General features: G+C 44.9%; 1 protein-coding gene across 1 annotated transcript in view; it reads left to right on the top strand.

Moving 5' to 3' along the window:
• CRACR2A (calcium release activated channel regulator 2A) overlaps positions 1-25,226 on the top strand; it is a 146,381-nt gene that overhangs the window by 27,511 nt on the left and 93,644 nt on the right. The gene's annotated exons all lie outside the window — the stretch shown is intronic.

The following is a 25,226-nucleotide window of genomic DNA, read 5'->3' as shown; positions in this document are numbered from 1 at the left end:
TTGAGGTGGGGGAGGTCTCTTGTTCACAGATGGAATCACCATGAGCCCCCAAACTGCTAATCAGATAACCACTGGAGATCATTTATTCTGTGCTATTGAAAATTCCAGAACACATGCAGACCTGGCCCCTGCAACATCCTTCACTCTTGGTGTGTTCCCTGGCTTAGTGGAGCATGACGGCGTGTTCTGGAGGGCGTGTCTGCATTCACCCAAGGGGTGAGCATCCTGCCACCCATCCAACCCCCAGCCGTGCCCAGGACGTTGAAGCAAGCTGGGCATTTCCGTCTCATCTTTGAAGTTCAGTTGGCCAACAAGTAAAGTCTCAGAGAATGTTCTAATTTTAGAGCTGGGAGAAATGAAGAACAGAACGGTCAAGGTTCTTTGTGAAAACAAGTTTTCTGTTTGCTAAATTCATGCGCCCAGTCTGTGGGCATGTAGGACTTAGGATAAAAATAATGATTTTTAAAAAGTGATGAAGCTTTGATTAATGATGTAGCAGAGTGACATCTTTGCAAATTTGGTTCCTGGACCCACTCAGGTCCTAGAGGCTGAAAGAGGGAAATGGCATTGTGGTCCTAGATTTTATCTAGGTGAGGTTATATATTCTGCACTTATAAAGGAGAAGAAAAGATAATGAAAAAAGTAAACCCCCCCAAAAAATCCAGCCTTTTCAAAAAGATATTTTTGGTCAGAGTTGATAACAAAGTAGCTTTGCTTGTTTTTATCCCTTTGCACTAAATGCTAAATGGAAGAGTTTTGGTGAAATAAGATAATAGTCAGGGCAACCCAGGTGGAACAAGAAGAGAAATACTCGGTTCCATGAGCCTGCTGGATTAGTGCGAATGGGACTCACAGGGAGGGATGAGCCCCCAAAAGACTGCCTGTTCCCTTTCTGCCTGCGGTCTGTTGGCCAGGTTATTTGCTTTCTCGTGTTTTCAGTCACTCCAGGATGGCCGCTGTGCGCAGTTCAGGATGATACCTGGCCTGCAAGCCTCAGTCAGCGAGGTAGTGGGGCCCGGCATGATGGCTCAGCGGTTAGATCCTCACCTGGCAAATGCCAGGATCCTGTATGGACACCAATTTGTATCCCGGATGCTCCATTTCTCATCCAGCTCCCTGTTTATGGCCTGGGAAAACAATGGAGGACAGACCAAAGCCTTGGGACTCTGCCTCTGTGTAGGAGACTGGCAGATGCTCCTGGCTCCTGGCCTCAGCTCAGCTCTGGCCATTACTGCCATTTGGGGAGTGAACCAATAGAAGGAAGATCTTTCTATCTATCCTTCTCACTGTAAATCTGAAAAGCCTTTCCAATAAAAAATCTTAAGAACCAAAGAAGCTTGTGGGAAATGGACTTAAAAGTTAAGTTTATTTAGAATCCATGCAGACTTGTCCAACCCTCATAGAACCTCTTTCTGCCTGGGATTGCTTTCCCTTGGCATTGGTAGACCAGCAGGTTAGCCCTCGACCTTAAACAAGGGAATCTTGCCATGTGGGTCTACGTGGTAAAAGTAGACGAGAACTGAAGAAATCATAGGGTTTGAGATTTGATTCCGAAATTGGGTAGCAGGGACTACTACCGAGGAGTCGGGAGTGGAGTCAAGATTGGACGCTGGGAGGTGGCCCATCTGTGAAGTTTACATAAAGGGAAGAAGACCAAAACAAAGGCAAAACTGTCACTGGTAGAGGAGACAGTCGCTTATTTTGACTAAAGAAGCAAGTTGAGTGTCCTGGGGGGCGGCAGAGTAACTTGAGCTTAGTCTGTGCTTAGACATAACCACGCGTTGAAGCTTTGTTTGGTGTCATTTCCATTGTGGCCTCATAGTAGCCTTGGCTGAGGTTGGCTTTCAGCAGAATCACGGTAACTCAGCCGGGAGAACTAGGCCAGTTTTCAAACCTTGGGAGCTACTCTTTTATTTATTCTTTCTTAATTTTTATTTGGGCTGGTCTCCTTCCTTTATGGAAATGATAAGTGTAGATATCGATCCATTCCACAAAGCACCTATATCGTCTACCGCCTCCGAGGCACCTGCTTAACAGGCTGTTAGCAGTGAAAGTTATACCTTCGGGGAACTTACTCTAGGATAAAAAGAGGTGCAATGCCTGTTTCAGGCCACCGTTCTACTTAGCTCAAATGCCTTTACTCTCCCAGTCTTTGTATACCTACTCAGAGCGGCCAGAATCTGCCTCCAGTAGATAATGCTCAGTGTTATAAAATTGAATCCTATCGAGTATGTGGTCTCTCCCTGTCTGCCGCCCTTGGACCTCTGTGTGCCATTAAAGACACACAGAACAAATTCCCTCTGTATACCAGGAGCGCAGCTACAACGTCAACCAATGCATGGGTCATGCCAACTCCGGATTCTCCATTTCAGCATGTGCATTCTTCCTTAAAGGAATACATGGACTAAATAGGGGTTCTGTTGACCCCGTGCGTTTGGGTCCATCGTCCTACTAAAGGAGACGTTACGGGGTGTTGCGTGTAAGAGCAATGACCACTAGATGGCAGCATCGTACTTCAGAACCAGCACCACCGCATCCTCAGTTACTATGTGAATTGTAGCGAAAAAAGTTAAAGGATTCTGCAAAGGCAACCTTTGATGTCAGACAGGACAACCCCTTGCCGAAATCCAGTTATACAGGTATTTATCCCAGTTACAATAATTGCTAGAATAAAGGGCCCCCAACTATCATCTAATTCTGTTCTTTACTCATCCAATATCTAATTTGATCTCACCAACAATGCTTGAGTCCTTTCTGTGAACACGTAAGCAGTTACTGAGGAGTTGCCGTCACATCGTATTTGTCCAGCTCCTCCACCCAGTGCCCTTCATCCAAGTTCCAGGCCCAATCTGTAGTTGCCCATGGACAATCAACGGACACTGGGCAGAGATGCCAATTCCGTGTCTTGGGAAACAGAGGACGTCAGAGGAGCTGTTATTCCTGGCTATTCCTGGCGAGCAGGGTGCGCCTTTAACCTAAGGGGCAAGGCAGCAATCTACCTACATCTTGAAGGAAAATGCCAGGTGACAAAAGTGAAAGGCGAGGCCTGACACCTGCAGCGGGTAAGTTCTGACTTAATGAAGACAGGAAGATAATTAACTCTGATTTAGATGCATTACACTTGAAAAGACTTCACTAGATGGTCATGGAGCTGAAGGGCAAAGTCAGAGCTGGGAAAAGATTGAAAAGCCATCTTCAGGGGGAAAAAAAGACTGTTCAAGCTGTGCAAGTGTCTGCATTCCCCCGAGATAAGCACTGATGGAGAGGCGAGGCCAAGGATGGAAGTTTAAAGAAAGCTGAGATGCTTCAACGTGGAGAGGAGGAGGAGGGACCATGGGTGGCTTCAGCCAGGCCTGCCAGTCTCAGGGTCCCCAGCTATTAAAGGCTGTTAGAGCTATGGGGGCGGTTTTAGTGTCAACTACTCTATGTCACATCTTAACTCTGCCTTGTACGGCTTTCATGCGTTGCGGTCAGTCTTCCTGTACTGGAAACCAAGCATCTCATCCCTTTAGACCTTAAAGCGAAAATTGCTTGTTTGAGCTATCCCTTGGATAAGATCAAGAAGTATTGAATGCTCATAAATATTTGCCCATGTTGTTTGTGAAGACCGACATCTGAAACGGACGGAGTATCTAAAGTAATGTCGCTAGCACTGCTACTTTGGGGCTAACGCCTCCCGGAGCTGAACGCCGTACTGATTGTTGTGTTGGGAAATGTGCTTGCAAATCACCACCACCACCACAACCAAAAGATCCTTGTATTTCCTCCCTAAAAAACAAAAAAATGCTGGAAAACCAGAAAAATAGAATCTATCATTTTATGATGAACTTTTTAAGTCTAGATAAAAGCCTTTACATTTGTTAGTTTATTTTGACTCTAAAAGAATGACCATTGTAACATAATGCAATGCATGAATTATAATAACTTGCAGCAGCATACAGCTGAGACTAGGGGAGTGTTAAAATGTATGAAGTGGCCCCGTGTGATGGCTCAATGGCTGAATCTTCACCTGGCAAGCGCCAGGATCCCATATGAACTCTGGTCTGTGTCCCAACTGCTCCACTTCCCTTCCAGTTCCCTGCTTTTGGCCTGGGAAAGCAGTAAAGGATGGCCCAAAACCTTGGGACCTTGCACCTGCATGGGAGACCCGGAAGAAGCTCCTGGCTCCTGGCTTCAGATCAGCTCAGCTCTGGCTGTTGTGGCCGTCTGGGGAGTGAACCAGTGGATGGAAGATTTTTCTCTCTGTCTCTCTGTGTAAATCTGATCTGGCTTTTCAATAAAAACAGCAAATAAATCTTTTAAAAGGTGTTTTCTGGTACACACTTCAGGAAGAGTGTCAAGTGCCCGTGAAAACGATCTTTCAAAGGCGTATTTAGTGACATGGGAGATGCTTCCATTGTAACATTAAGGAACATGGACGGGTTAAGCCAGTTATAAGGAGTTTTCAGAAATCCTTCCCCTGGGGAAAGGACTGTGACCCTGGAAAGGAAGTATTCACTTTTAGTTTTGACTTTTCATATTGATCCACCTTTCCATCTTCACAAAAGATTTTTATTCTTAATTTTGTCACCCAACTGCGAGTCATCTCTCATTGCTTTGTTTTGTCCCCAAATCCATCTACCAGATAAAAATTGTGCTAGGGGCCAGTGTGGTGCTACTTAGTAGGCTGTCGGTTCCCCCAATGCTTTCATCCTATAATGCAGTGTGAGTCTGTGTCCTGTGTGCTCTGCCTCCAGTCCAGCTCCCCACCAACGTGCCCGGGAAGGCAACAGAGACTGGCTCAGTGCTTGACACCTGTCACTCACGTGGAAGATCCAGATGAAGCTCCAGGCCGCTGGGCTTGGCCTGGCCCCACCCTAGCCACGGTGACCCTTCAGAGGGGTGGCAGGGATTGGGGGAGACAGTGGATCTCGTTCTGTGGCTCCCCGTCTGTGATTCTGCCTTTCAAGTAAATAAATTTGAAAAAGCAAAGCCAGATAGAGTTTTTGTTTGTGCTATTAGGCAGGTGCGTAGGGCTTTTGTAAATATGTAGAAAACACTGAGATGGTTGTGCTAACCCGTACCTCTCTCTATCTGTGTGTGTATTTATTTAATCATTGTATTGATCCCTACCTGTAAATTAGAAAGTGTATTCAGACAAAAAAAATCCTAAAAATCATTATATCTGTCTCTCCTCCTCAAGCCAGACACAGTGTTACACTTCGTCTTTTCTTTTTTTGGAATAACGACAAGAGAGCCCGAACAACAGAATTTATTTCACATGCTTTGCAAAACTCAAAGCGCACAATTACAGCATCTGGTGGTGAGGCTTGCTTCCCGGTTCAGTCGGCTGTCTTCTCATCGGCGCCTGGTGCGTCGAGGCCAGAAGATGCAAGCACGCCTTCATCTCATTCATGAGGACTGTACTTCATGGCCAAATAGACTTTAAAAGCCTCGCCTCTAAATACATCTCTCTGGGGGGTTCAGATTTCAACCCCAGATTTATTTTGGTTGGGGGGACACCTTCACTGCATCATAGGCAGTAATAATGCCTAAAGATTCTCACCCGGCGCATACAAGTCAAAAGTCTTGAACCCAGTTTGGGCCTCAGAACATAAATTCCACAAGAACTCTTCATCAACGCTCTCAGCCCTACCTACAAAACGGAATTTGTTCTATCTGGAGGTTTTCTTGGCAGTCTGGTCTCGGGAGACAAGCTGTGTTGCAAACTGCGCTGTTGGCTGCTGGAGGAAATGGAAGTAGATTAAAACAAACCCCCTTATCTTAAAGGTGAAGTGTCTGGAAAGAACTGCTGATGGAGCCTGAGCAGTGACAGGACGAAATGGAGAAGGAGAAAGCAAAGCGAGCCACCAGGATGGAAATCCCGACAAAGAACTCGAGCAGCATGCCCGGGCATGACGTTTGTTTGATGATAGCAGGGAGAATGATGTATTTGCATACCGAGTAAACACTGTTCCGCTTCGCAACAAAATCCAGTTTCTTGTCACAGTTCTTCAAGGCCAGACGAGTCCCATCCGCCTGAAAATCGTCAGACAGGGGAATGACAAACGAGCTCCCTTCCAAATGCCTCTGGGAAACGGATGTTTCCAGACGACTGGGCTGACAGAGAAGAGTAAGCGGATGCAAGGACGCCCCGTGGACAGTATTTGCAAATAGCAAAGCCTTCCTGGGTTGCAAGTTACTGCCATATCAGCGGGCCTTATTAGCCCAGCACTTTGTGTTTGAAATTACGACCACTTGAGGCATTAACTTCCGTGAGACTGAAGGCTTGATAAATTCTTTAAAGATTTGTACCCTATGTAGTTTCTTGATTTTTATTTTTTCTCTGTCCAAATTTAGATGTTGGGAATTCAACCCCCAGCACTGTTGAGAGCTTTTCGAGAGGCGTTTATTAAAGAGGTTGTGCGGCAGACACAGGGCAGGTGGAAGTGAGTTCATGCTGGCTTGCTGTGTGCCATGTGAAGATGCAGTAAGAAGACCCCCAACAGCCCGGATGTTGGCGCCTTCCTTTTTAAAAAGATTTATTTTATTTTTATTGGAAAGTCAGATATACAGAGAGGAGCAGAGACAGAGCGGAAGATCTTCCATCCAATGATTCACTCCCCAAGTGACTGCAATGACTGGAACTGAGCAGATCTGAAGCCAGGAGCCTCTTCCGGGTCCCCTCACACGGGTGCAGGGTCCCAAGGCCTTGGGCTGTCCTTGATTGCTTTCCCAGGCCACAAGCAGGGAGCTGGATGGGAAGCAAGGCTGCTGGAATTAGAACTGGTGCCGATATGGGATTCCAGCACTTTCAAGGCAAGAACTTTAGCTGCTAGGCCACTGCGCTGGGACCCAGCACCTTTTTTTCTTTCTTTCTTTCTTTTTTTTTTTTTTTTGTTTTTTGTTTTTTTGAGCTTCCCAGTTCCCAGTTCTGCTCATTAGAGCTGGGAGCCAAAGGACCAAAGGAACCAAAGGCATCGAGACAACCAGGTTGTGTCAGGTGACAGAGACAAGTGCCGTTGGAGGATGCTTTGTTAGACTTCCCAAGGTGAGGAGGCGTGCTATGCCACGGGAAAAGCGTGTCTTTGAGCCTTTTCTGTGCTAGGTGAGTGGGGAGGCCAGGGCGAGCGAGTCAGGCGTGGACAGTCGGAATAATCTCAGTCAACTTTGAGTGAGAAAGGGCATCTCTGAGATTCTGTCACCTGGCCCGAGGCGAGTGGGGGCTGAGGGAGTACTGGCTTGCCATGTGAGAGTCAGGTAAGGGCAGTGGTTGGGGATGGGGCCTTTGGTTTGGTTGCTTTGCAAATGAAAGGCCAACTTGTGAGTTCTCTGCTGTCCCTGGACATTAGCCCTGTGAGGGCCCACCTCCCTGGCATATAAGGCTTCCAACATGTTGCAGCACCATTAAACACAAAAAATAAAAGGCACAATTGAAGCGTAGTAAATGTGTCTTTTTAAGAACTAATAGTGCAAAGTCAAATTAGGATTGAACCAAAGTTTGTTGTTGATTGTTCTGTTTACTCATTTTACTACCTGCTTTAGCTACAGTGACTCTGGACAGGGAGCCGACGTCTCTCTGCCTATAAGTTTTGGAATGTCCCCGGCCAGCGGCAAGGTGCGCTGTGCTCCACCTCTGTAGTCCCAGGGGAACTCATTTGCTGTGAACATGAGGTTCAATGTATCTGGCTTTCTCATCAGCCCACGATGGATTGTGGCTCTAGAGCTCCATCGCAACTAACTTAGTAAGTCTCCAACCTCCTAGGGGGTTACTGTGCAGAAGACAACGGCCAGCTGCTCTCCATGCTTGAGCACGGACCAGAGAGCTGCGCTGGGACCCAGCAGACCCGCTTATACGCGAGAAGATGTGATCCGAGACCTCCAGCAGGTGCCTGCAACGCTAGGTGGTATCAAACCTGATTGCCCTCAGAATCTGCTTCTGTCCGTGTCTTCCACCCACGGATTTACTGCTTTTTCCATAGCAACTGTGCACTTGGTGAAGTGGCTGTAAATCTCACTGTTTGCTGTGTTAAAACAGGAGCAGTGTGAATTTCTCTTACGTTGTTCACAGTTTCCTAGATAAAGTATTCGTCTTGGTCTCAGCCTGGTAGCCTAGCAGCTAAAGTCTTTGCCTTGCATATGCCAGGATCCCATATGGGTGCTGGTTCTAATCCTGGCAGTCTCGCTTCCCATCCAGCTCCCTGCTTATGGCTTGGGAAAGCAGTCAAGGATGGTCCAAAGCCTTAGGAGACTCAGAGGAACTCCTGGCTCCTGACTTTGGATCGGCTCAGCTTCGGCCGTTGCGGCCACGTGGGAGTGAATCATCAGATGGAAGATCTTCCTCTCCATCTCTCCTCCTCTCTGTATATCTGACTTTCTAACAAGAATAAATTAATCTTTAAAAAGATATTCATCTTGCTGTAGCTTTTAGTAACCTTGGTGTGTTTTTACCTTTTTACCTTTTCCTGTGAAGGAAGAAGCTCTTGATAACCCTGCCCCTCTTGGCATATCCAAATTGGCAGCGTAACTAACTTCTCTTGTGCATTGGGGCCATTGTTACTTAAAATGAGGGTTCCTTCAGCACAGGCACCGGGGTCGCTGGGACGGCGGTTCTGGCTCCTGATAGTGATGGTGTAGTCCACAAGAGGGCGCTGTTGCACAAAGGGATGATTCACCTGCTGCTTGAGCACTGCTCCAGGGATTCTCCCATTTATTCCTAAATATTCCATTTGGATCTTTTCAAAAAAAAAAAGCGGGGGGGGGGGGGGGTACAAAAAGGGGAGCCACAGATGAGGAACGCACTGCTTTACAAGATGCATTCTTTAGACAGCAGAAAGAATTGCCTGTTAGAGTTTGAGACATAACTGATGACCTAAAGCAGCCTTGAAATTTCCTTTTTCTTTTTAAATTTTATTTTTCTTGGAAAGATTTATGGAAAGAAGGAGAGACAGAAAGATTTCCATCTGCTGGTTCACTCCCTAAGTGGCTGCAACCGTCAGAGCTGAGTTGAACTGATCTGAAGCCAGGAGCCCTGCAGAAGCTTTCTCGTGGTCTCTCCTGCCTGTGCAGGGACCCAAGGCTTTGGGCCATTGTCCACTGCTTTCCCAGGCCACAAGCAGCGAGCTGGATGGGAAGTGGAGCAGCTGGGACAGTAATTGGCATCCCTATGGGATTCCTGGCACTTGCAAGCTGAGGATTTAGCCAATCGAGCCTTTGCATCGGGCCCTGAAACTTCTTGTGTTGAGGCCCTTGAACAGCAGGGCACACATGTGAAAGGACCAAGGCAGCTGGCGGGCCAGTTGATTGCCTTAAGGCACACATATGCTGGTACTTAGACGTGCCCCTCCATGGGGCTTGGTTGGCACAACGTTGGCTTGCATCTCACTTATCACTAGATTCTTTTTTTTTTTTTCTTAAAGGTTTATTTCAATTTTAGCGCAAAGTCAGATATACAGAGAGGAGGATAGACAGACAGGAAGATCTTCCGTCCAATGATTCACTCCCCAAGTGAGCACAATGGCTGGTGCTGTGCCGATCTTAGGAAGCCAGGAGTTTCCTCTGGGTCTCCCACGCGGGTGCAGGGTCCCAAGGCTTTGGGCTGTCCTCGACTGCTTTCCCAGGCCACAGGCAGGGAGCTGGATGGGAAGTGGAGCTCCCGGGATTAGAACCGGCGCCCATATAGGATCTCAGGTGCATTCAAGGCGAGGACTTTAGCCTCTAGGCCATGCCACCGGGCCCTATTACTAGATTCTGTCTTCCTAGCAATGAATGGCATGGTGTCTTGCAACTAATGGACACTCAGGGATTTCTTTGTGTAGACTGGAAGAATGAAAATTGAAATAAAATTGGTGTTTGGAATCTCTCTCACCTTTTCAAACCCTTTCCTTCCTTCTCAACCTTTCTGATCTCAAGTGGCCGCAGAGATTCGAGCAGTTTGTGTTTCCTTGTACTTTGCTGATGACATTCTACTTTTGGAAACAACAGTTCTTCAAAATCACACTTGAATGAAAACGTCTTGCTAGCAGCTTTTGAATTATGTATATGTACATTATTTGAATTACCCCTACAGCCGGTCTTCATCATAACTTCACAAATAAGCACGCGAAAGCTTACAGAAGTGCAAGGGCAAATAGCCAATGAAGATATAAACTCCCATCTGTCTGACTTTAAGGCTGTGTGCCTAAATAGGATGTCTTGGTAAGTTCTGGCACAGGGGAATGTGGAACACTGAAAAAGAAAGACGACAAGTTGGTGAACCTGCCTTTCGTGCTTGTTGGCTGGAATGAGGAGAGACATCAATCGAACTATCTAAGAACTCACATATTCCCACCTACACTCAGGACCAGCCCATAGTCGCCCCGCTGCCCTCGCCTACAAGCCTCCTCCACAGCTGCTGCTCAGGCCTCTTAAAGAGTGGACGGCTCCCCAGGTTGTCTGTTGGGAGGGAGGCATCTGGTGCCAGGAGCTGGGGAGATGTTTATGCCCTCATACTAGAGTTTGTGTTACTGCTCTGTGCCTCAGGACCCCAACTTTGTATCTGCCAGCAGACTCGTCTCCCCCGCCCACCCACACCCCCCCGAGGTTCAAACCCTTGCAAGCAGGGTCTCTAACAGCACAGTTGGATAGGTCATTCCCCAGCTGCATGTTACTCTCGTCCTGGGTCATAAAGCCACTGGGGGCAGATGGAACTTATCAGATTTGGGTGTGGAGGACTGCTGTGAGAGCGTGTTTAGCTGCCATACAGAAGTACCGAACGCTTAAACATGCGGCTCATGGGCGTTCTGCACCCAGCTCTCCTAGTGAATCCATTACCTTCTAGCAAATGTGTTCATCTGTTGAAAGAAAGTAATAGATACTCTTTGCAATTACAGCGTAATTCATTGGGAAAATGTGGTTTAATTTGCCCATCATTTTCTTGAATCAAATCACCCTGGAGCAATCTTTGAAGTTTTATTATTACAAAGTCCAAGAAGCTCATTTTGGCATCATTTAAAATGGACGTTTGCTTGCTCTACAGTGAGCAGGCGAAAAGGAATCCAGGTTTTTTGTTTCTTGTCTTGGATGCCAGCCATGACCATCCTTCATCCCTAGAAAGAGGAGCTGGAGCTTGAAGCCCCCATTCTGAAAGAACAGCAGACCCTGGGAACCCACCTACCCGACTCACACATTCTTCGAGCATAAGACCAACACTGCTTTTGTATCCACAGTGATTAGGACTACACAGAAGCCAGGCAGCTGGGGTTTAAATCCCGCCTGGAGCACTGCCTGTGAGGCCGCTCTATGCTCTGTCTTCCAAGGCTATTCTGGCGGTTAGCTGAGTTAGTGCTGTAGGCCAGGTGTCCAGCCTGAGTGCCATATATCTGATGCAGGGCACAACACCTAGTAAGTATCGGTGGGTGGACTGCCACATTCCACTTCCCTCCAGTCATCTCTTCATGGTATCTTTATCGCCAGATCATAAAAGTAAGAATACATTTCTGGAAAGAGACGTTGTAGATGGTTGGAATGACTGATCAAAGTGGGAATGAAACATTTTGGAGGGATTGGTGTAAGGGCACCGACTCTTCTGTGTCAGAGCCCCGTGTGTAGCAAGGTGCGTGCACACATTAGCAAGGCGCTGGAAGCCCTGTGAGGGGAAGTGAAAGGAAGTGATTCTTTGAATCCGAAGGACAGTCGTCTTCCGTTCACACGTGGAGAGTGCAAGTCTATTTTAACTCTATTTTGCAAACATGCCACTCGGTTCCACTAGGGTGTGCAGCTGATTCCCTGGTTCGTGGTTAGCCCAGGAACACACGGAGCTTGAGATCACCTGAATGTTCAAGACCTTACAACAGGTGCAAAATCTTTAGCTCAGTCTGCCAAAGCTGGATCTTGCTGTCTATCGCGGCTTGTCTCCGGGGGCCTGCTCATAACACCACTGGCACCCCGCTCAGCCTCCGTTTTTGTCTTTTGTCAGGCGTCTTCAGACCAGTAGCTTAGAATAACTGAGCCATTCACAACGTTTAGAAACCATAACATTGTGAGTGTGGGAAGGGTGAGGTTGTTTTCTAAGCGTTATAGATATGACGTGTGCACTTCGTTTCGCTAAGCTTGTCGTAGGTGTGTCTCTAATATGTGTGCGTGTGTGCAAACAGTTGCACATCACGCATTTCGGAAGTCCGGAGTTTGTGTGCACATTGTGTAGGATTATCTGAAAAAACAGAGCTGAGGGCAAAGAAAACAGAGCTGAGTTTTAAGATCTCTACACTCTTTCTTTAAAGTCTTTCTCATGACACATTTTCTCTGATCTGTTCTCTCTCTGTTCTCCGATTTAGCTGCAGACTAGCTTAGCTAACCTTTGCTGCTTTATCGGGCAGTGTCCTTTTTGGTTGGGCTGCCTCATGCATTGTTGCTGCCTTGGGTCCCATGCCTGCTTTGACGAGCCACACATTGGGCTTCCCTTCCCAAAAGATCACGTTGAAGGGTAGGAGCTGGGGAGCCAGCGATACCTGAGGTAGGAACATTACATTTCACAGCAGGGTATCTCTGAAAGTGGGCATCTCGCACTATATCAATAAAAGGACCACTGGCTTCCGTGTGATGGTCCAGTACCAAGTGGCAAACCCTTTGCGTAACTTTTGATATTAGGGTGGCTAGGTTTAGCAAGTGTCTGTGTCGTATTTAGGGTCTGTTGCTTCTAAGAAATTGCTGGTTGTTTGCCCAAGATTCTAACATAGCTGTGCATGTTGTCCTTAACTGGTAACTTCGGCAAAGGAGGAAATGTGGCGTATAGCATCTAGCTCCAGTATCACAAAGCAGGACAAAGAAGGTGGGTTTGGGGCTAGAAGACAATGGACCAAGAACTGGCACAAATGGAACGTCTGTTTTTCATCCCCAGGCTGGAAAGAAACCCAACACGTTATCACCCCAAAGGAAAAGAGATTGGCTAAGAGAGGTGGTAGCACCTCTGAGGTTAGAACTACAAAATACAGTCTGTCTCCAGTATAGCAGATAAACAGGACAAGGTGTTGTAAAGCTCTTGGGGGGAAAAAAAAAGCTGAGAGGCTGTTAATGGAGCAAATACCCAGGACCGAGTTAATATATAACTGAGAAATTCAGCCCATGAGAAAACGTGTCAAAAGCGAATCACCCGTGGAAGGGGAGGCCACTCTTCAGGAAGCTACCCTAGTTAGTACTTTCCAAAGAATCGTGATAAACATTAAGTGGCATTTACCCTCTGAACTCTTGACATCTCTGGAGAGTGAAGGCTCATGTCTGCAGAGGGAAGAGCCAGGACTCAGTGAAGTGCGAAGACCCCATTGCCTGCCGGAGCACACCTGCTGGAGCAGAGGATGAATGGTGACAGCTCTCTCTGTGTGAAGCAGAAGTCAGGCGCGGGGAGATGCTAACCATTCCATACCGTCAGCAGCAGTTACTGCGTTCTCTATAGAATCCTGACTCGCCTGCCTTCACTGCAACCGCCCCTGTAATTGCAAAGTGCCCTCTCTGATTTGCTGTCTAGACATCGGGTCTGTCTCGCAAACTGCTGACTCTCAGGGCTTGTTGGACAAATTGAGCCCATCAGTCTTTGGGATGCTGATGTTGTCAAGGTCATTCCAAGGGGGTGTTCCTCTGTGTGGCAGCTGGACTTGTCTGCCCTACAAGTGGACACGCACCCCTCAAGCCATACCTCATCTGTGTGGATTGACTGATGGCCCAAACTCTTTTGTAGGCACAAAAACAGCCTTTACCTATAGCTCATCACTTTGCATTCATCCACTTTAAATTTGAGATCAGGTTGACATCCTGCTCCTTTTTCCAACATCTTTGTCTTATCTTTGGCGATTTTCCTACTTAAAATAGCTTGAGAAGTATTGTAGTGCTTAAAAGCAAGGGCCTGACTTCCTGGGTTCAAATCCCAACTCTGACGTTTACCAGGTAAATGAGTTCAAGTAAGATGTTTTTGACTACTCCATGCCAGATTTCCTCCTTTGCGACGGAGCACGATAATGATAGTAACATCTTTCAGTGGGCTATTATGAGCACTGGTGTGCCTGTAATGGACTTAGATTAGGATCAAATGCTTTGCTAATTACACTCCTGTGCCAACAAATTAGAAGAAATTGGACAGCAGTCTCTGCAGCCTCGTGGGCCCTGAAAGGAGAAAGTAGGTGAGCACTGATTGCCCGTAGCTGCCCGACTAGGGGCGGTTGATCTGCCGCATTACAGGTCAGAGGACCTACGGGAGTTCCATGACACAGAAACAAAGTTCATGCAGGCCAGGGAAGCTCAGAGTGCCGGAGGAAGAGGCAGCTAACCAAAGAAAGCCTCCAGACAGCCCACAGAGTTTCTTCAAGGTATTTTGGATAAATATTTGTCTGCATTTCTTTGAGGCCAAACTCCAAAAGGATGAGGGGAAAATCAACAGAAAGAAGCATAGAGAAGAATTCCAGCATTCATGTAAGGTTAGGAATAGTTTCTGGTCCAGCAACCATAGAAAAGACGTAATACTCAGGACTCAGGCACAGGTGTTTTTTTTTTGGGGGGTAGGGAGCTGGGGGAAGAAAGCTTACGCCTTTTCAGCAGCAGTTTGCTCTGGACCTCCCTCAAGTTTAAAGCACAGGTGAAGGACATCCAACCCATAGGCTGTGTCATTTGGTCTGGCCCTGCCAAGGCATCAGAAACTGTGTAACAGACTAATTTTTAAGTTGATAACTTTGTATGGCCTACACATAGTGTGACAAATATCTAAATGGCCCTTGGCAGGAAAGAAGGTTCCCTACCTTTGCCTTAAAGGAGTGCAAGGGATCTAGCACTCAGCATTACACAATTCGTAATGTTTGCTACAGAGTAAGAAGCTGTCTGGTTCCAAAGAGACAGGAAAGCACAATCCACAAGCAAGAGAGATGGAAATCAAGCTTTAAGTGAGAGAGATGATGAAACTGACGGATGGGAAGAAAAGTGTTGACAGTAAGCTGAAGGAAGCAAAGAAAAATGGAATCAAGTCATCAACAAAATGAATAAAAAACACTCCCACAGAACTTCCAGAGATGGAAAGTACAGCATCTGGAATGAAAAATCACAATAATGGATTCAATTGCCAAGTGAGAGCTGTAACAGCAAAAAAGGATAATGAACAAAGGCACATAGTAATAGAAACTACATTGAAACAGTAAAGAAAAAGAAAAAAAAAGGTGACAGAAAGAACAATCATAAAACCTTCTCCAAAATGGAGAAAAAAGGAAAACAAAGCTGCAGCATGAGCCGTCGTGACGGTTCAGCAGCAAATGCCTGGATCTAACACTCAGCAAACCTCCAGCAGTGTGACCGCTACCCCGACACACCACCCCAAGTTTCTGAAAATAAATGATGGAGTAAGAAAAAAAGAATAAATATACATTGGCTTAACAGAACAAGGAAACAATGACAGAAAATTTGTCAGGAATTACTCTGGCCAGAAGGCAAAATAATAACTTCTGTACTGCACTGAATGGCTTTTTAAAAAGGTCAATCTTACTTTTCTAGCCAGAGGAAAAAATCTTTCAAAATGAAGGCAGTTATGAAGGAAAAAGAAATATAGGCTATCCTAGCCAGAAAGCAAGAAGTAAAACTATTTCTGTTTGTAGGTGATATGATCTTACATGCAAAAACCCTGAAGGCTCTGCAAAAATCTCTCAGGACTAACAAATTCTGTAAAGTTTCAGGATCAAAATTCAGCATACAAAAAAATCAGTTACATTTCTATACAGTAAAAACAAACTCCCGGAAAAATGAAGGAAACCATTTTCACTCAGAATATCAGCAAAAAGAATAAAATACTCAGGAATACTCAGGCATAAAGTTAACTACGGTGGTGAAAGACTTATACACTGGAAACTACAATGCATTGAACTAAATTGAAAGAGACACACATGCAAAAATATCCCATGCTTACAGAATAGAAAACTTAATATTGCAAAAATGTCCAAACTGCCCAAGGCAACTTAAACATTCAACACAAACTTTGTCAAAATCGAAATGGCATTTTTATACATCCAGAAAAAAAAAATCATAAAATCCATAGAGAGCCACACAAGACCCTAGCTAACCAAAACAGTCTTGTGAAGGAAAAACAGAGCTGGAAGCATCATATTTCTTGATCTCAGAATATATACAAATCTACAGAGTTGAAGCAATATGGCTCTGGCATATAACAGAGATAGATGCAAGGCAACAGAAGAAAAATCCAGAACTGTGTCTGAACACATACAGTCAATTGATCTTAGAGAAGGGCGTCAACAATGCACAGCAGAGAAAGGCAAAGCGATCAACAAAGGATATTGGGAAAATTAGATATCCACATACAAAATAATGCAATTCAGTCCCTACCTTAACATCCTATCACACACACAAGTAAATTCAAAATGTATTAAAGACTTAAACATAATACCCCAAACTGTCAAACTCTTACATAAGTCTTCACGCCATTGGTCTTAGCAATGGCTTCTTGGCGTCAATATTGAAAGTACAGGCCAAAGGGGCAAAAATCAGCAACCCAGGACAGATGTAATATTCCATTATGCTAAAGAGCTTGTACCTACTAAAGGGAGTGATGATCAGAGTAAGAAGGCAGCTATGGAACGGGCAAACTGTAATATCTGATAAGGGGTTGTATTCAAAATATATGAGGAACTCCTTCAACTCAACAACAAGAATTACTTGGTTAAAAATTGGGTAGAGACGGGCATTTGGCCTAACAATTTAAAAAATGGTATTTTATATTGGGGAGCTAGATTTGAGTTCAGACTTCAGTACCAATTCTGGCTTCCTATTAGTGCAGTTTTTAGCTACAAGGATGGTGACCCTGGGTTGAAGTCCCAGCTCCCAGCGTCAGGATGGCCCTTTGCTTTGGTCATGGCTGGCATTTGGGGAGCGAACTGTTACTGGATGGAAGCCTTATTCCACTCTCTCTCTGTCTGTTTTTCTCCATCTCTTTCTCTCAACTACTTTTTAAATGGGCAAAAAAACTAAATAGACATTTCTGCAATTAGCCAACAACCATATAAAGTGGCATTTAATCTCATTATTGCTCAGGGACATCCAAATCAAAACGACAGTGAAATGCCCTGCACTTGTAACAACCATGGCTATTATAAAACCAAACAAAAAAGACAGAAAGCATTGAAGAGGACGTGGAGATTCTGGAACACTCTCGTACACTATTGTTTAGGATGTGAAACAGGACGGCCTTTACGAAGAACAATGGGCGGTTTCTCAAAAAAAAAAAAAAATTAAAAATGGAGCATACCCGAACAATTCTGTTTGTGTGTACTTAAGAAAAAAGCTGAGATTGGGATCTCAAAGGTATGTCGGCACTCTGATACCGAAGCATGGTGCACTGTAGCCAAGAGAGACAGCCTGCATGTGCTTTGACAGAGGAGTGGGTGAAGAAAATACGCTATGATATAGATCATGGAATCTGCTTAAGGGAGGAAAGCCTCCATTTGTGATCACTTGGAATGACTTTGGGAACGTGACATTGAATGAAACGAGGCGTAGAAAGACAGATCTGCATGGCAGCGTGTGCATGGGATGATGCAGAAGTCAACACGACATTCTACAAGTACACAGTGCAATGTTGTGCCTCCAGCTAACAACACCGAGCGGTGCACTTGAGAATTTGTTTAGAGTAGGTGGTAAGTGTTTCTACCCGCTTTTAAAAAATGGAATCAAGGTAAAGGCCCTTGTCAGGTTATTAAAAGCCAAAAGAACTCATTACCAACATTTTTGTATGAAAAGCAATCTTAAGTGAAGGCCAAAAGAAGTGCCACCAAATGTTAATTTGGATTTTCACAAAAACAAGTGAAGAACACTGAAGACTGGAAATACGTACTTAAATGTAAAAGAGTTTCTTATATTGATAATCCCTGATAAATGCTAATGAATGCTTAAAGCAAAAATAAACATTAAAGCAATGTTTCATAAGGTTTGTAAACTATAGAGCCGCAAAATACATGGCAACAATAACACAAAGGAAAGAAGGGAAGTGGGAGTGCAGTGGGTGTTTCTTACATATTATGTGAGGATAGAATGTAAAATTTAGAGATGGATATTGTAAGCCCTGTAGCAACTATTTTTTACAAAAGATTTATTTATTTTTATTGGAAAGGAGGTCAGGTATACAGAGAAGAGAGACAGAGAAAGATCCTCCATCCACTGGCTCACTCACCAGACAGTCTCAATGGCCCGAACTGAGCTGCCCTGAAGCCTAGAGGCAGGTGCGTCTTCTGGGTCTCCCACACAGGTGAAGAGTCCCAAGGCTTTGGATCATCTTCCCTTGCTTTTACACACCTCAAGCAGGGAGGTGGATGGAAAGTGGAGCAGCCAGGATATGAATCAGCACCTCAATGGATTCCTGGCACTTGCAAGGTGAGGATTTAGTCACTGAGCCATCAGCTCCTTTTAAAAAAGAGGAAGATGCGGCAAGTGATATAATGCATTGTGTTAAACTTAATTTTGGACATCCACATTCTGTACTGGAATCCTTGGGATCAAGCACTATCTTTGTCTCTTGATCTAGTTTCCAGCTGATGAACCTCCAAGGCTGCACGTGATGGCCCCGAGAGCTTGGGTCCCTGCCACCCACGTGGGTGACCCAGCTGGAGGTCCTGGCTCCTGGTTTTGGCCTTGCCTTGCGCTGGGATTTGAGGAATGAGCCAGTACAAGGAAGATCTCTCTCTCTCTCTGCCTTTTCAATAAATAAAAAACAAACATTTTTCAAGAGATGCCTAGTTAACAATCCATTGACGGAAACTAGAAAAATTTCTCATTTGGCTTAAAAAAGGCTGAAAAAGAAGAAAAAGGGATTGAAGGACAAATGGAAAAAATAGAAAATGGCAAGAAGATGGTAAATTTAAACCCAGAGAAATTAAAATGTGCTGTCTGAAGTGCCAAATTTAAACCCAGAGACTGTAGAAAGGATAAAAGAATGAAGACCCAACTGTATGATGCATTTAGGAAATGTTTTTTTTTTTATTTTCATAAAACAGAAACAGGTTAAAAATATCAGAGTGGAATAAAGATATACCCTACAAGCACCAAATAAAAGAAAGCTGAAGTAGCTGTGTACATAAATAGATAATGCATGATTCAGAACCAGAAATATGATCAGAGATTTTAAAAGGACAGTTCATGGTGATAAAAGGGGTGAATTTATCGAGAAGATTCACACCTAGTAATAGAAATTCCAAGTGCAGGAAGCAACATCCGATAGAGCAGAAAGAAAGAAGCAAACACACTTTTACAGTTGGAAGTGACAACACTTGCTTTTCACCAACTGGCGAAGCAAGCAGGAATAGCCAGAAGACTACAGAAGACTCGAAAACCACTATCGAACTGTGTGACCTAATGGGTACTTGTAAGGCATCCCACCCCGCAGGAGCGTGCCACATTTTCCTCAAGTCCATATGGAGCACTCCCCAAGATAGATCATATACTAGGCCATAAAATTAGCTTCAATAAATTTAAGATAATTGAAGTCATGGAGAATATGTTCATTGGTCACAGCAGAAGGAACAAAAATGGACACATTTCTAATTAGCCCATAGACAAAAAGAAATTAAAAAAAAAACTTAGAAAATTCTTTGAGCTGAATGCAAATGAAAGTAGAAAATTAGAATTTGTTAGCTACAGCTAATACAGTGCTTAGAGAAAAACAATGCACTGAATTATCATATTAGCAAACATTTTCAACGTTATAATCCTATTTCCACCTTGCAAAACTACAAGAAATAAACTTGACGTAAGCAGAGGGAACACAGAAGTGTAAGTAGGCAGTGCAGAAAAGCAATAGAGAAAAATAAATGCAACCGTGTCAGTCTGCTTTTCATTACTCTAAAATACCAGAGAGAAACATTTTTTGGGAAAAAAAAAAGTTTATTTCAGTTTCCAGATGGAAATGACAGGACTGGGTGGCGCCATAATACTGTCTCTGATGGAAGCTGCTTAAAGCAGGTGCAGGGGACATCAACTGCTGAGGAACTGCCTAGCTGCAACTCAACTAATCCAGCGTCTGGTAAGACCCGGGCTCTGAGGACACGCTCCCAGGGACCTGAAGCCCTCTCAGATGCCATCGTTGGACCCCATGTCTTCCTTTAGTCCGTCAGTCATTCACATAAAGACATCAGAGGTTAAACATCTGTGTGAAACAGAAACCCAGCACAGAGTCACCAATCAGTAAAGTTGATCAGCTTCTAGGCAGCCTGATACGATAAAAGGAGAGAGGATACAAATTACTAATATAAAAAAATGAAAAAAGGGGCGACCAGTACAGATTCTACAGATAGCAAGAAGAATAAGCAGGGATTATCAGGAACATTTTTCTTCCTATACAATAACAAGTGAAATGAAATTATTTTTTTTCTGAGAAACACAAGCTACCAAACCCATTCGAGGATAAATTGCTTGAGGTTGGTGTCACAGTATAACAGGTTAAGGTGCTGCTTATGATGCCAAAACCCTGTGTGGGTGCCAGTTTGTGTTCTGGTTGCTCCACTTCTGATCCAGCTCTCTGGTGAGGGCCTGGAAAAAGGCAACACAGGATGGTCCACGCGTGAGGGATCTGGATGTGGTCCCTAACACAGGATGGTCCACGTGTGAGGGATCTGGATGTGGTCCCTAACACAGGATGGTCCACGCGTGAGGGATCTGGATGTGGTCCCTAGCTCTTAGCTTCTGTCTGGCCCATTGCTGGCTGTTGGGTCCATCTGACGATGGAAGTGTACAGCCATGGAAGAACTCTCTCGATCTCTCTCATTCTATAATTCTGACTTTCAAAGTAAACAGTTAAATCTTTTCAAAATAAAATATTTTAAAACTAAACTGATGGTTTATGAAAAGCCTTGTATCTATTCATAACTTTGAATCTTTAATTTACAAACTGGCTTACAAACTTTAGCCCAAATGGCTTCACTGGTATATACTATCAAATATTTAAGAAGGAAATAATACATTGATCCTACATTAATGCTTTTATAAAATATAAAAAAGGAAAGATTTATAATCGATTTGCTGAATCCAACATTATCCTGGTACCAAAACTAAACAATGTACTCCTAGAAAACTATCAATATTCTTCATGAAGTTTGGCAGAATGTGCCAAACTTACACGTCAATCAGTAAGGTTTCATTTTTCAACAAAAAATGTGTGTCGCATGCATTATTTCACTGGTTCTTCACAGCAACCCGAGAGGAAGGAGCCCGCCCTCCCCACTCCCACCCCCCATTTCATCTTTCAGAACTTCAGTGTTCAACTCTGTTACCCCACCCACCCGCCATCACACAGCTGGAACAGGAACTCATTGCTTTCACTTCTGAGCCATCCTTCCTCTGCTTAACGTGCCGTGTAATGCTTGGAACGGAACCACAAAACACGAGATAGGCTGGTGTTTTATAAATAAGCAAATGGAATAAGAGGCTCCACAGCCAAATGGAGTCTGTGTGTTCTCCATAACCATCCGCCTCAGATAAAACAGGAACATAAAAAAAAATTCTCTGCAGTGATATCTGAGGTGGGTCCAAGTCATTGTTTAAACAGTGGTCCATATCTCATTTTCTCGGCTCTTTGTTCAATTGGTAGACAAACTGCTCCAACCACGCCCGCGTTTGTGCGTGACACCTCACCGTTCGTCAGCAGGGCTGCGGATTGCTCTGGTCCACCACACAGGTTCTTTTCTAGTGTTGAGAGCTCATCTGGCCAAGAGACATTACTCGCTCGTTTCTATCGGACACGAGTGTACCCCTCGTTCCTTCCTCACTGTTCTTTCTCCCCAAGGGGCAGTTGTGTCGGAAACAGCTGATTTCCCCATCACTCAAGTATCACTTCATAACTGATTTTTATGACCCTCCTAGCAAGTTCAAAAGATCTGATGGCATGAGGTCATACCTCAGCAACCCAGCGACTCCATACACTTTTTTCATTTGGATTTTCCCAAAGAGAAAAGTTTGACAGACAGCTTCTAGAGTTGACTTCCTAAAAACCGTTCAGGTAAGGGTAAGATTCCGTTTAGCCTGTGGTCCCTGGGTTCTGTTTCTGGAAAAACTTCAGGGATGGATTCGCTCCTGCTTCATCCCACCTCTAGATGGAGCTCTTCTCATTCCGTCTCCAGTGTTACAGTCTCAAAAAAAAAAAAAAAAAAAAGCCAGGGAACTAGAGAGACACAGATGCTAATCTCCACACACTTTTGGTGAAGGTTCTCTCATAGAGAATAACTCCTGCTGTCTGTCCTTTCTCCTGCCTGCCTCCCTCCTTTTTCGTTCAGCACGTGTTGCTGAGCACCCACTAGGAGAACTGCACTGAAAATACAACCCTCCTTCAGCTACATCTGCTAGCAATGGCAGATGTGTGCTTATAGTCCTCGTACAAATCGAATAGGCTGGATAGTGCAAGCAAGGAAGCCTGAGAAGTTGGGTTAGGTCTAGATGGCAAAGGAGCTTGGTGACCATTGATGACCATTGATGACCATTGATGACCATTGATGACCACACTCTGGGTAGAGGTGAGGGAGGGCTGACCTTGCCTGCAACGGTGATGAAGAGGCATGGAGTGTTTTAAGGAAGGAGTCATGATCACAGCCAGGTGTTGAAGGTGAAGCTGATGCCCTGGGCTGAGTGTGAAGGGCAGGTTAGAGTTAGGAAGACCACTGGCACCTTTTTGGCTAGTGTCCTGACCTGTCAGTATGGCAGGATCTTGGTGAGTCCTGGGTTTTCTTTCATCTCCCTTTCTCTTTGCTTCTCTAGCTCTCCCAGTGCCAGGGAGCCCACCTAAGCAAGCGCTGATGGTGATGGTTCTCAGTTGTTGTTTTTAAATTTCCAGTCCAGACCTCCCCCAGGGGCAGGTCTTCTCCTATAGCTTCATAGAGGTAAACACCTTCTAAACCTTCTTGGTTGTCTCAAATGTCTTCTTGCTTGTGTCTTCCCAGCAGAATAAATATCACCACCATGCATCCAGTTAGATACTCAAGATACCGTCCATATGCCACCTTACCCTCCTCCCCTCATACACCCAGACCAGTCTGTCAAGTCTGGTCTGTCTCCGAAACACCTTGAATCCATCCACTTCTTTCTGGTTCCTCCACCTTCATCCTGGCCAAAGGACCCTGGTCTCCATTTGCACCATCATTCCAGTAGCTCCCTGACTGGCTCCCCACAGCCCCGTATGCTAATCATAGTAATGTTTTAAGAGCCTAAGTGAGATGACATCATTCCCCTGCTTTTAAACCCCATCCACCAGTTCCCATGACACTTATAAAAAGTTCCAATCTGAAGACCAGAAGGTCTTGTACTGATTGCTGCATCCAGCCTCAACTGGAATTGTAGTCTGGCGGCTCACTCTGCTATGCTTCTCTCTGTCGCTGTCCCTCCCACCCCCGCCCTAACACTGCACCAAGTCTTCTCTTTTCCTGTTGTGCCCTGGGCAAGGCCGGCTTCTTTACCTGCAGACCTCTGCTCTCCTGGTTCTTTCTCTGCGCCCCTCCCCAGGTTGGGCAAGCCTTCTGACTTCCATGATTGTTTCTCACGTCAGCCTGTTTCATTTTCTTCTTTGAGTCATTGCCGTGTTTTATTCTCTGGCTCATCCACTAGAATACAGGCATCATGCAATTGGGTATTTCTTACTAACCACACTGTCTTCAGAACCTACAAGATGGAAAACATAAAATGTTTTAGAAGTAGTTCATTTAGGGGGCTGTGGCAGTAGCTTTGTGAACTGGTGATGAGAGCTTGTGCTAAGTCAGCAAATGGGAGGCTGGGAACCTGAGGGTGTTCCAACATGCATGTAGAGGTTTGGGTCTGTAAGCCATGGTGTCTGCATGAGAGGAGAGGAATGAGGACAAGGACTGAAGACAGGTCTTGGCTGGGAGCTTCATGGTGCCATTGATGAGATGCAGAAGTCAGGGAGGAGGGCAATGAGCCAACATGGGAAGGAGCCAGGTGGCTGGGGAGGGTTAAGGGGAACAATGGCAGGATCTGTAAAGTCAACTAGGACTTCAGGAAAATTGTGTAGGAGAATTAGATTTTAGAAAACAATCTTATTATTGTTTGAGAGACTTTGAAAAGCAGAGAGAAAAGGAGAGCTCTTACTCTTGATTCACTTCCCCTGTGACCTGCAATGGGTAGGTCTGGACCAGGCTTCAGCCTGCAACTAAGACCCAGACACTCCATTTGTGTCCCTCACATGGGTGACAAAGACCTGCATACTTAGCTGTCACCTGCTGCCACCCAGGGTCTGCCTTAAAAAGAAACTGGAATCAGAAGCCAGAGGCAGCATTCGAACCCAGGGACTCCAGTGTGAAGTGCAGGTGTGTTAACCACTAGACCAAATGCCTGCCTCAGATTGTACATATTTTCGTTTGAAATTCATGTTTTTCATATCAGGCATATGTTGGAATATCATTTCCCAGTTGGGTTATTTTATCTACTGTTTTCAATTTGCTGTCACCTTTGGTTTTGTTTGTTTGTTTGCTAACCTTTGGTCTGAAACAGTCAAGGAAAATGCAGGAAATTGAGTAACACAATGTGGCTGTGTGATCAAGATTCTGAATTTGGAAAGGGGTTTTATTCATTTATACATTTGGAATAGTGACAAAGGAACACTCACACACACACACACACTCTTTCATCCATTTATTCACTGCTGAAATGCCCATAACAGCCTGGGTTATGCTGAAGCAACCAGGCTGGAAGTCCAGAACTCCATCCAGGTCCCCTAAGGGGGTGGCAGGGACCCAAGCACCTAACTGCCTCCCAGGGATGCTCATTAACAGGAAAGTGGATTGAAAGCCAAGCCAGGAATAGATCCCAAGCACTCCACTATGGAGTGGAGGTGTCCCAAGTGGCAGCTCTGTTTCAAATTCTTAACATACTTTGAGCCCAGGTAGTGAAATTTATTGAGTTAAGAAATGGAGACTCTAGCAGCAGAGGTCATTTAGTTTAGCAGAGGAAAGACATGCTCAAGTTAAATTCAAATAGCTTTCCAAATGGCTGAACCAGGGGAGGATCCCATGAGATATTTAGTTAATTCAATTCACCAAGTGGCAGTGAGTTAGAATATCAGCTTCTTACTGCCAAGGGAGAAGTCTTCAGAAACCTGGGAGCTTGCTCTGCGCTGTTCATCCTTGTTCTCCAAATATTCGTTCGGCTAAACTTTCTAGCTGTTACAGGCAACAAGTTCTCATTTTTTTTATTCCAGCTGCTGTGTTTTAACTCATGGGAAAATGACTATCTTTAGCAAA

This window comes from Ochotona curzoniae, unplaced genomic scaffold, assembly GCF_017591425.1.
Source record: "Ochotona curzoniae isolate NIBS_2020 unplaced genomic scaffold, NIBS_Ocur_1.0 contig_2927, whole genome shotgun sequence".
NCBI classification, from domain to species: Eukaryota; Metazoa; Chordata; class Mammalia; order Lagomorpha; family Ochotonidae; genus Ochotona; species Ochotona curzoniae.
The sequence above is the reverse complement of the archived record's forward strand: the minus strand, read 5'-3'. Positions and strand labels throughout refer to the sequence as shown.